The sequence below is a fragment of the Arvicanthis niloticus genome, chromosome 7 (genome assembly GCF_011762505.2).
Source record: "Arvicanthis niloticus isolate mArvNil1 chromosome 7, mArvNil1.pat.X, whole genome shotgun sequence".
In the NCBI taxonomy this organism is placed as follows: Eukaryota; Metazoa; Chordata; class Mammalia; order Rodentia; family Muridae; genus Arvicanthis; species Arvicanthis niloticus.
The window spans coordinates 43,120,475-43,132,852 of record NC_047664.1 but is presented as its reverse complement, the minus strand read 5'-3'; the positions used below and the strand labels follow the sequence as shown (position 1 = coordinate 43,132,852).

The following is a 12,378-nucleotide window of genomic DNA, read 5'->3' as shown; positions in this document are numbered from 1 at the left end:
GAGTCAGGTTTTCAGCTCTAATGAGAGCATGGGAGGTTTTTCACCAGAAGCCAGGGTTGGGAATAGTGAGCCCACTGAGTGATACCTAGCACAGTAGAGTGGACCGCCAGCAGTCACAACCGAGAGCGGTGGACCCTGGGGCTGATGATGCTGGAGGGAGAGGGGGCTGTCAGTGCTGTGACACTCCAGTGCAGAGAAGAATGTGCGGCTGGGAACGTGATCCCGCTGCCATGAAACAGTAGTGTCTGCCAGGTGAGTGTCTGCAGTGGGACTCAGATCCTGTTCCACTCGCAACTTTATAAAGTACGATGACTTGACGCCTGTGACCAGGCCAGCAGCCTTTGGACATGTCATGTCATGCTTGAAGCCTGTTGGTTAAAATATTCCAGCAGGTTCTTTTGTTTGTTTGTTTGTTTGGTTGTTTTTGTTTTTATGAATGAGGCAATTTATTAACCCAGCATCCTTTGTTCTAATGCTTTTTTGTTGGCAGCTGCCACCTGTCTAGCGATCCTGTCCAGATCTCTCTGGCCCTGAGGTTTAGCTTGCAGCCCCCATCTTGGTCCTTTTCCACCATTTTCAGGCCCTCCAGGGCTTGGAGGACCCGGTGAGCCACACTCTTAGAGCCTCTGCTGAAGTGGCTGGGCCTGACACAGTTTCTCTGCCATCCTCCGTAGATCTTGGTCATGAAACCAACCCCTGCACCACCCTGGAACTACAGGTGCAGTGCTGTGGAAGCAGCTTGTGTGTAGAACCAGCTCTCATCACATGGGGCAAGCTCTGTATGTTTGGCCAGCTTGACTGTGTCTACCCATTCGGGGACTTTCAGCTTCCCAGACTTTTTGAGGAAGGCTGCCAGAGTTCTGACAAACTCCTGCTGGTTAAAGTCTTTTGCAGTAACTCCAGGCATTGTGCGGCCTCTGCACTGCCAGCCAGGGGAAAAGCTCCAGAAGGTTCTTGACCTGTGTCATGCAACTGACCCAGACTTCTGGTTCCAGAGCTCACACTCTGCCTCTTCAGATTCTTTTAATGCAAGACTCTTGAGATGGTCACAATGCCAACTGGAACTTGCTGGTGGGTCCCAGCTCTGTATAGGGTCATGTGACTGAATATGGGGGGATGTCACAAAAATATTGGCAAGAGTAAAGGGACTGGAACCCACAGTGACCAAAAATTAATTCAAAATCAAACACATAATGAATCAGAGTTGTTTCTGAGAGTGAGTTCACCCATGTTATGCGCCACGACTACTGCAGCATTGGATCTGAACATACAACTTGAATGCCTTGCTCTGGACAAACCCACAGGCTCAGATTTGAGACTACTGTGTGTTGTGACTTACAGTGTTTATAACTGTACAAACCAGGTTTTCTGCTCTGATAATATAATGGCTTAATTATGGAAACATTTAAGTACCAAATAAATTAGTGAATGTTTAGATTGTATTGTGCTAGGGTTTTTTTGTTTTTGTTTTTTTTTAGATTTTTTTTTGTTATGTGTATGTGTGCTGCATGTCAATGCAGATACTCATGTAAGCCAGAGGACCCCCTCTAGAGCTGGAAGTACAGGCAGTTGTGAGCTGCCTGGTGTGGGTGCTGGGAACTGAACTCAGGCCCTCTGCAAGAGCATCATGTGCCCTTAACCACTGTGCCATCTCTTCAAGCTTAGGAAAGAATTTCTAGCAATTTCTAAATGGCCCCTACACAAAAACTTCTGCCATTTTGTACTATGTATTTATGTGAAGTAATGCTCTCAGCTCTGACGACGACAAAAATCAAAATACCGCTCACTCTAGGAAAACCTCAAAGATGTGTCCTGAAGAATCAAACTTTCAGCCAAGACTTAACATTTTTTGTGTTTAAAAAAAAAAAAAAAAAGTCACATCCATCTCATCAATGCATGACTTTGCTTCCATGTGCAAAAAAATAGTAAAGTTGAATGCACGCCTAAAATTAAAATAGATATTTTTAGGGTTTTATCAGTGAATGTTTGATTTGGTATGCCTATTTTATATACGTTTACATGCCCTGGGACACATGAAAATTTCTTGGATGAAAAGGGTCTGTGAGTGAATGTCTATGAGACTTGGCACATTCAGAGTTGGATGTTTTGGTTTGGTTTGATTTGGTTTGGTTTGGTTTGGTTTGGTTTTGATTTTTTTTTTTTTTTTTTTTTTTTTTTTTTTTTGAGACAAGGTTTCCGTAGGCTTAGATTTTTTTTCTTGGTTTTTGGTTTTTGGTTTTTGGAGACAGGGTTTCTTTGTGTAGTCCTGGCTGTCCTGGAACTCACTCTGTAGACCAGGCTGGCCTCGAACTCAGAAATCTGCCTGCTTCTGCCTCCCAAGTGCTGGGATTAAAGGCATGCACCACCACTGCCCAGCCGTAGGCTTAGATTTTTAAAAACCTACTTTGACCCACTTCTAGCCCACTATCCAAAGGCAGAAGAGAAACGATGGTAAATAGGACAAGGGGATATGGACCTGTGTTGGGAGCCATAATGGGACAAGCTAATAATGAGCAGATGATCATCCTGAAATGCTTGCCTCGGATTATTATATAATCTGCGATGAGTGTGCCCCATTAGCAAGGCTGTGGTGGACATGATTTTGGGAAAGATTCCTGCTATTAATATGCTTTTCCCATTATTACTATTATTAGACATAGGCTACTATCACTAAGCAATAGCACTCCCCTTTGTAGCAGATCTCTGCAGATCCACGAAGATGTACTGCCTTGTAGTGATGCTATATAGACAAATAGATGACTTCTTAAGTCTTAATGATGATCCTATAAGAATTCCTAAAATTATATCAGTGATTATTAAGCTCTTTTATAACGGGACTGCTATTAAGTCCCTCAGGCATAGTCGAAACTGTAAAGAGAACTCTGCCAGTCTCCTGAGTGTTTATTGCCCTGAGAGAGATAGTAACTGGACCTTCTCCTGCTTAGAGCACATTCTAAGAGGTCATAAAACAATTAGCCTAGGTTACTAGAGGGAATCCACAATTTATTATAGGTACCAGGACAGAAGAGAAAATATTGCCTGGGTTTATCTATACAAAACTTCACTAATTTCTTAAGTTATAGTTTCAAACTTTCTGCGAACCTGTGGAGCTAGACAGGTGATGAATGTCTAGTTAGATAATTACTCCTAATGGGTATTCATGTAAACATTCTGTGTTGTAAACTTCTATTTCAATTTATGACTTGAAATTTGGTGTGAACTTGTGATGAACCTTGTAACATGTGACCATGTACTCTGAAAGATGTGTAAGTTCTGAGGACAAAGAGATGAGAGAGCAGTTAGAATGAGCAGTTAGAATGGTGTCTTAGAATGGTGAGTTAGACTAGTCAGTTAGTTAGGACCCCATCGCCCTTTCCTTTCCCCCTGCCTAGAATTTTTCTCCCTTAGGTTTTTTACTTTGTTAGAATCTTTTCTTCTTCCCCACTCAGGACCTTTCCACGTTTTCCCTCAGATAGCTTTCATAGGATACCTTTTACACTTAATAAACTCTATAGTAACTTTTCTAAAGTGTCTTTTCTTCCTGCAAGTTAGAGCCCAGCGGTTCCTGCTGAGATAGAACAAAGGCCATGTTGCCTAATCCTCTGCTGTTAGGCTACAGGTGTTAATCACCTAAGCCTGCAGTCTCTTACCCTCAGAAGTTTTTAGGATAGTACAAGGCTATTTACTTAACACCTTGCTGGTCTTAGGGCCAGGATGTTGACTGCAGGTCAGCTACAGTAGCATAGGGGCTGCCTCAAGAAGAACCGCATGGACGGTGGGAGGAGGAGAAGAAAGAAGAACCAGCTGCGTTTCTCTCTCCCCCTCTCACCCCCAAGCCGGGGGGCGAGGGGGTTGGCTCCCTGGCAGACCTGTTTAGAAGTAGTTCTTTGGGGGTGACTTTAATCTCTGTTGTTGGGATACCAGCAGTCTAGTTCAGTAGTGCCAGGATACCAAACACGAATCAGCAATGCTGGCACAGTCCAGCAGAAACTGCTGGATTAAGTTCTCTGCCATGCCTCTCTCAGCAAGTAAAGATCAATGAAGACTTGAGAGACCAGCAAGATCAACAAAGTGTTGCACAGCTAGCTGTGCAAGTTCCTTGGAACTGTCCACGGAGTCCTATTTATACTCCCTCCACACGTCACAGGTCCTCCCATGGGTCTTGCCTCAGCAAAACACCATGTAAGTCTGCACCCAGAAACTTCCACTTCAGCTTTCTCTGTGTAACAATCCTGGCTATCCTGGAAATTGCTTTGTAGACCAGGCTGGCCTCAAACACACATAGATCTACCAGCTTCTGCCTCCCGAGTGCTGGGATTAAAGACATGCACCACCACCTCCCGGTTCACACTTAATAATTATTGATACTGGGTTGTGTGACCATGGGCAAGTCATTTAACATATCTGAATCATGTCTTTGCATGTGCTCCCTGCGAACCCGAGTCACTGAAATCAAATAGACAGCATTTGTGGCAGGTGGGTGACAGAGATCGGTCTCCCCAGGGAAGGGAGCAGTGAATGCTCTGGAGAGCAGGCTGCTGCTATTATGCAGCTGAGGGAAATTTGTGTTCCCAGACTTTGCCTGGGGTAGCCCGATGATTAATTCTGAAGAGTAGGTCGGTCACAGTGAGATCCCGATCCTATCTGTCCTAGAACATTGAACATTGAAGCTATTTGTTCACTCAGTCCCTGCTTCCTGAGAGCCTGGCACAGGACTGGAATGAACCAGTCAGGACCTCCCAGAGACTTTGTGGGAAAATTCAGATTGTGGGGTTGAACTGGCCGGGGGAGGCACACAGATGAAGGAAGCTTTTGTAAGGGACCCACGTGCTGAGCTAGCAAGAGAGGGGCTGAGGTGTGGGAAGCACAGATCTTTTGATGTCTGTAGCCAGGGCTGAGGACAGGACATATGCCAGAGACAAGCACGCACTGCTGGCCCTGTAACCACCCCAGAACAGGCCGCCTCAAATACTTGTGCTCCCTCCTTCCCTTCCTAACTTTGCTAGCTGTCTATGCCAATAACTGTGACTGTGGTTTAGTAACAATATCCAGCGCCAACACTGTCACCGCTTGGTTTCCAAGACGTCTTGCAGGTACCAAACTAGATGCCCACACTCTGTAGATAAACATCTTGGCATTGGATCTCACCTCTGCTCCTTGTCCAGCGTCGTTGGATGACCTCTAAGGGCTGAAGCACTGGGGGTACATGCCATGGGAGTGCTGTCCCACTCATGACTCCTGCAGATACATTTTTCCCCAACTATTTTTGATATTTGGTTGGTTGAGTCCAGTGGTAGACCCTTTGGATACGGAGAGCCAACTGTGATGAGCTCTGTGTAGTAGCTGTGGAACTGTATAGAAGCCAGATCAAGAAGTGGGGGCTTCTGCCTATGATACAGATGCAGAGGCTAGCCTTCAGAGAGGTTCAGTAACTGCTCAGGCCTGAGAAGCTGGGACACCTGTGGGCTGGCCCAGGTTAAATGCTAAGTACCTCATGAGCCCTGAAAAGGTGGGAGTGTCCCTGAGCTGAGGTTGTCAAAAGGCTTGGCTCAGGGCCAAGGCCACTGGGGAAGGATGCAAAATATGAATGTGATTTCTGGCTGGTCATTGTTCCAAGGGTGCAAAGATCAGGGACCTCCGTGACAGGCAGAGAGGGGAGAGCCTGTTGACAGGCACACAGCTTAGCATATCAGCACCTGACACTTGTACCAGGTGTACCCTGTAGGGAGTCAGAATGACAGAGAGTACCCAGGGTATAAAGTCCTCTCTTGGTGTGTGACTTTGGACTAGCACCGCCACGTCTCTGTGAGCTTTGATGCTCTCACCTATGAGCAGGTATGCGATGTAAACCTTGCTGAGTGAGCTAATGAGAAATGAGTATAGCTAGGGACCTTGGGAGTTAAGGCAGGTTGTGGCTGCAGTTGGGTTGCCAACAAGAAAGAGCTGTGCCCTTAAGCACAGAAAAGACCTGGTCATAAGACCTTTCCCACGATCTATTTTTGAGGTATTTAAACTTATTGTTGTTGTTATTACTATTATTATTGTTATTATTATTATGTGCATGTGTGGGATGGGGTGGGTGGAGGTGGGTGGAGTCGGGGGGGTGGTGGGAAGAGAGAAGGCCTTCTCCAAGAATCTTAGTGTTATGGCTCTTTTTGGCTTTCTGAGACCATCTTCACTTACGGTATATTTCTTTATTTGGGATGAGTTTGAATCCATATGCTTTATTTGGGGTAAACCAAGGGTTATATAGTTTTGGGGGAGGGGTGAGAATATTCAGGGTGGGCAAAGGGCATTAGCTGAAGGCTAAGGCTACTGAGATGTGTCATTCGTATTGGAGAAGAATGACTGAGTACCTGTGACCACCTGGCTGGGGGCCACCAGGCTACGTGCTCTGAGTCAGGCCTTTAATCCTAGCTGTCAGGGGTAGGGGTAGTTGGATCTTTATAAATTCAAAGCCAAGCTAATTTGCATACTGAGTTCCAGGCCAGCTGGAGATAGACAGTGAGAGTCTGTCTCAAAAAACAAACAAACAAACAAGCAAAAAAGTCAAAACCAAATTAAACAAACAAAACTACAATGGTGCCTAAGCATCAAACCCAAGAGACTGTATCTAAATGATGCTGTAATCGTGTGGTTGTTGATATCTGATTGTAATCTATCATATATAATGGTGGGGTCGGGGCAGGGTTTTCCTTGCCTAGACATACGATACGGGTTTAATACAGACTGCTGAATGGACATGTGTGTGATCAATAAACACATGCACGCACGAGCATGCCTCTTTTCCAGTCCTCTGTCCCGCTGGAGAGAATATGAAAACGAGGACACTAGGATGCCCCACTCTGCACAGTACATTTCAGTGCATTTTAGCATCCTCGAGGCTCAGGGCATCATTTCTTCGTTCCTGCCACCACACACATCAGTTTATGAGTCTCTTCATAAGAGCCACCCTCTCTAACACCCCCATCTTCTGAGCTTCTGGATGTCTCTGTTCCACTAGAGCCCTTTGAAGCAGGCACCCACGATCCCTGAGCCAGGCAGAGACACCACAAGTGCCTGCCGAGGCTGTTACTCTTAGGACTGTGTTAAGGAAAAGTGCCCACACTGACCTCTTTAAGCCTCTGTAAGGCCCATGCTGGCCAGTGTGCAGGTCTTGGGATTTTGCCTCACCATTTGAATGTGTACTCAGTCTCCTACATAATGGTGCAGACCTTCTCAGGCCCCAAAGACTATTAACGTTCTTGCCAGATGGCTCCAGCCAAGCAGAACAAGAACCTGAGAAAACTCTCAATGAACGTCTGAGTATAAATATTTATCTTGAGTCCTCTGAATTTTATGAATGACTAACTTACAGACCTTAAAAATAGCTACAGTCAACCAGTCTCTGCTGAGTGTTAGGTGTTATGTCCACATATTATTATTAATCCCCAAACAGGAACATGTTGTCACCCTTGGGATTCAGGCAAGGGTGACAAACTCAGAAGGGCTAAGTGTGTGCCCTAAGGTTGCACAGCTGGCTAGTAACAGTTTCGGTTTGAACTTCAGTTGACCTATGTTCAGAGCTTTGCTGTCCCCATTCACGTCAAACCCAAGGGTCAAGGAACATGTTCTGGATCTTGAAATGTTTAAATCCACCTTTTAAATGATTCTAACCTTAAAGAAGTCTAGAGAAATAGTTTACATTTATTGAATTTCTTCAACCATAAGGATTAGTGGGGCTGGGCGATTCTCAGCTGGGAGTGTCCTCCCCTTGCAAGCAGGAAGACCCACATTTGATCTCCAGCACCCACTGAAATAAAAGCCGACCTGGTGGCATGTTCTTGTAGTCATGGCAATGGGAGGGAGAGACAAGCAGATCAGGTCAGTGACAGCCCCTGCTTCGTGAAACAAGATGGATGGATACCTGAGGAGGGATACCTAAGTGTCAACCCCTGGCTTTCACACACCCATGCATACAGGCCCCACCCAAATTCTCAGCTCTCTATCAACACTGGCCCATGGGGAAGTAACATGTCCTGAGGGATACCTGTGAGCAGGACAAGGAAGCAGAGAGCACAGCAGCTACGGCAGTCATGGAGGCAGCCAGGTCCCTCTCTGCAAGGAGCTGCAGAAGCTCCTCTGGGTCTCAGTAGGATGGGCAGTAGGAGGCTTATGATTTATTGGGGGCTGCAGAACCACACTCTGGCCAGATTCAGAAACTGTGGAAATCAAGCAGCAGGAAAGACAGCTGGGCAGGAGGTCCCTGGCCCAACACGATGTCCTGGGCTTCAGTGTCACCATAGGACTGTACCTCTGTTACAGCAAAGTCTGCCCATCCTCACCCAGCCTATGGCTCAACACAGGGTCCTGCCTCCCAGTGTCAGTCTCAGGACCATTGTTGAGCAGCACTCCTTGGTAGCTGCATCCAGGCTGAATGGTCCTCCGGTCAGGAACAGCTAATCACTGCTCTGGGCACCGGAGAGGCAATGGTATGGAAGAAGGTATGGGAGAGGAGGTCTCTGCTTAGGGAGTTAAAATCTGCAGAACACAGTGGCTAGCCCCCCAGCCCCCCAGGCAAATAAGGTAGTCTCAGGCATGGACACAGAGAAGAAAATTAAAGGTATTGAGGGTAAAACAGAGAAGGAGGAAAGGAGGAGAGACAGGAAAAGCAGGCCTTTGGAGTAGGGTCAGGTAGGCAGCATTTAAACAGCTCTGAGATGGAGGAGTTTGAACTTCATCCTAAGTGTGGGTGATTGGGAATAGCAGAAAGGCCAAGGGCAGAGAACATGGGCCACTGGCAAGAGATAGTGCTTTTTATTCACCGGACACTGCAGACCCAGATGCATATGCGAACCAAGCATCAGGGAAGACAGCTGGGTAGGAGGTCCCAGGAAGATAGTGAAGGGCTGGGGAACAGGTGTGATCATGATGGCTTTCTAGACACTCCCAGTGGGTTACTGGCAGCTCTAGAATATCTAGACTGATAATGGACTCAGTTTGGGGCACCAACGCGTCTCCCTGATTGCTGTGGCCATGCCGATAAATTGGGAGGACTGTTTGAGTTAGGCTGACGATACTTGGATTCCTAGAAAACCAATGAGGGCTCAAGGTAGTATGGTTCGCAGGAGTCTGAATTGCTGTAGCCATCAATCTGATGATGCTAGGTAGATGAAGAAGTCTCAGAAGGTTGTGGCCATTGCCTGTGTAATGATGCGCTTTGTCGGCTGTGCAAGGTCCGTGGAGTTTTACTTGTTTGACCTGAGGCCAGGGAAACTCAAGGAGACAAAGGCTTGAGGCAGAGTTGATTGGACCACTGAACTTCACTGCAGTCTTCAGTGTTTGAGAATCTTCTTAGCTATAGGAGGACACTGGCTGAGCAGGACCACCTCAGGCTGGATCTTGGGAGACAGGGTGTGTCAGATCAGTGTGTGTGTGGGTTTAAGACCACGGGTCTGGATGAAGTCACCTATGGTGCTTTGAATGAGAATATCTCCCATAGCTTCACAGGTTTGAATGCTTGGTGGCTAGAGGACAGCACTATTTGAAGATATTAGGAGATATGGCCTTATAGGAGGAAGTGTGTCACTGAAGGTAGGGTTTGAGGTTTTTCAAGCCCAAGCTAGGTCCAGTGTATTTCTTTGGTCCTGCTGCCTCTCAACTACTTCTCCAGTACCATGTCTGCCTATGTGCATCATGTCTGCCATGATGATAATGGACTAAACCTCTGAAACTGTAAGCAAGTCTCAATTAAATGTTTGTTTGTTTGTTTTGTTTTTAAATAAGAGTTGCTGAGGTCATGGTGTCTCTTCACAGCAATAGAGCAGTGACTGACATCACCTCTGGAGAGAACATGCAGGGGAGAGTGGGGATGAGTCCACCATTAGAAGTCTGATAGAGAAGGAGATAGAAGGAAACATGGGTGCATAGAATTTAGGAAAAGGAAGATTCTAGAAGTCTCAGGAATAAGAAAAGTGGTTGGTTGCCTCACACCTGCTGAGGGATTGTTGGATTCGGGACATCTCACTCTGGGAGAGTCACTATCCTAATTGGGGTTACTATCACTGTGGTGAAAACCATAGCCAAAGGCAAGTTACAGATGAGAGGATTAATTTGGCTTACACTTCTATATCCTAGCCCATCACTGAAGGAAGTCAGGGCAGGAACTCAAACAGAGCAGGAATCTGGAGGCAGGAGCTGAGACAGGGGCTATAGAAGAGTGCTGCTTAGTGGTTTTTTCTCATGCTTTCTCAGCCTGCTTTCCTATAGAACCAAGGACCAACAGCTCAGGGATGACACTGCCCACAATGGTCTGGGCCCTTCCATACCAATAACTAGTAAAAAAAAAAAAAAGTTCTATTGTTGAGAACCACACTAACCCCACATTCGGGAGGCCAAAAATGTCGAGGCCCAAGCAAAATGTTGAGGCCCGGGCTGCCCCGCATTTGGCGGCCACTGTATCCTGGCCCAAGCTGCTGGTTCGGTCTGCGGATCAGGGTTCAGCAAGAGAGAGAGAGTGAAGACGTACTCGAAGAATGGAGGCCAAACAGAGTGTGATTCAATCCCGTTTATTCTTCAGTCTCTCTTCTTCTCTCCAAGTCCCAAGTCCTAAGTTCCTAGTCCCTAGTTCCTAGTTCCTAGTGCCTCCAAGTTCCAAGTTACTTCTTCCAAGTTCTCTTCCAAGTGCCTTCTACCTAATGCCTAATTCCTACTCCAAGTTGTACTCCAAGTTGTGCTCTCTGAAGTGTCTCCTAAAAGTGTCTCCTCTGTCTGATGTGTCTGATTCTCTGTTCTCCAAATTGTTCTCTCTAGAGCCAAGTGTCTTCTACCTAATGTCAAGTAATCTGTTCCTTTCTCTGTCTGCCTCTAGCCTTTTATGTCTCACTTCTAAGCCATGCCTCTAAGTTACACCTTTAATCATGCCCTTAGGTCTTGTCTCTAACTCTGATCTCTATACTTCTAAGTCATACTCTTAAATTACACACCTTTAATCTCACACGCCCAAGGTATCTAAACCAAGATTATCGGAGTGTGCTCAGCTGTTGTAGGCTATTGTAATCCAAGTCTCATGTCAGGGTATACGGCTCAAGACGGCTGCAAAGCTGATAGCCGCTTTCTGCTAAAAATTGGCCCCCAACACTCTATGCTTTCCCTCAGCTAGATCTTAAGGAGACATCTTCTCAGTCGATGTTTCTTCCTCTCAGATGACCATAGTTTGTGTCAAGTTAACGCAAGACTAGCCATCACAGTCCCTGATGTCTGAGCCCTGGCCAGTCACCCATCTGCCTGCCTGCTGATGGGCTTCCCCTTCCCACAGTGCATCATGAACGAGCATCAGTGGAGAAGACAGGGAGAGTAGATGATCTTGCTTTAACCTGTGAGCCTGGAAACTTGGCTATGCAGTCTCTTAACCACAAGTGTAGGTTGCAGATGGAACCACAACATAACATTCAATTAAGCTTTGCATCATGTAACCCTAGCACACAGTAGGCGCTCTCTAACTGCAGATCGTTAAATGTATATATGAGTAATGTATCTGCCCATGTGGGCTCCAGGATTGACACCTACATGTCACTTGTGAGCATGCTATGGCTCATCCATGGCCAGGGGGTTTAAATCTCCCATGGTGACATCTGCCTGTTAAAGGGATTGGATAAGACACACAGGGAGGGGCTGCCAAGGTCACTGGTTTTTCTGGGTATGGCTTCATCTGCACATGCCACCACACTCCTGGATGTGCCTTCAGTCAGTTCAGCTCGCTGCCTCCCATCTTCCGTTAATCATTGATAGCTTATCACGATGGGCATCTGAGATGTTTATAATGACAGCTGGATGCAGCTTAATCATTAATGCTGTTTTATTTCATAAGCTCCCAGGTTTATGTCTGATTGTATTGGAAGCTGATCTATTTACGAGGCACAGTGTATTTGCTTTTTAGACTGGGCAAGGAGGCTCAGGGCACAGGTGAGTTACTGACGGCCGACGCTGACTTTGGGCAGCTTTGGGAGGATTGTGCCATTGATGTGAATTTCCAGAGCAACTGGGGCAAGGATTTGGCAAAGGAGGGATTTGAGAACTAGCTTTGCAGGGGTTGGTCAAGACTAAGTGAGAATCTGCAGACAAAGTACTTAGTGTGATGTCTGGCAAGCTTTCTATGGAAACAGCGTTGTGGGTGGGTATGGCTGTAGCCTTTCCTATGTCCCCCTCTCCTGTTTCTCTCCTCCCTCCTCTTAACTGCCCTCTCCAAATCTTCATACCCTCCTCTTTCTTGTTCTCTCCTTCTCGGTTTCAGAGTCTCCTATATTCCACATTCATTTCTGGATCCTTGTTTTAGAATTCACATTAATATCATGCTAAAGGCAGAAACCAAGCTGAAGGGAGCGTAGAACACCAGGAATA

The 12,378-nt window shown here is 46.4% G+C and overlaps 1 protein-coding gene and 1 pseudogene across 6 annotated transcripts in view; one reads left to right on the top strand and one right to left on the bottom strand.

Moving 5' to 3' along the window:
- Positions 1–330: 330 nt before the first annotated feature.
- Positions 331–1,272, bottom strand: LOC117712507 (small ribosomal subunit protein eS19-like; annotated as a pseudogene).
- Positions 1,273–5,687: 4,415 nt separating this feature from the next.
- Slc2a9 (solute carrier family 2 member 9) overlaps positions 5,688–12,378 on the top strand; it is a 122,054-nt gene continuing 115,363 nt past the window's right edge. For 2 of the 6 annotated variants that reach the window (XM_076938420.1, XM_076938415.1), the window contains exon 1: positions 5,850–6,004. The gene's annotated coding sequence lies outside the window, so the exon portion shown is untranslated. The other 4 variants (XM_076938416.1, XM_076938418.1, XM_076938419.1 and 1 more) reach the window with 4 other exon arrangements.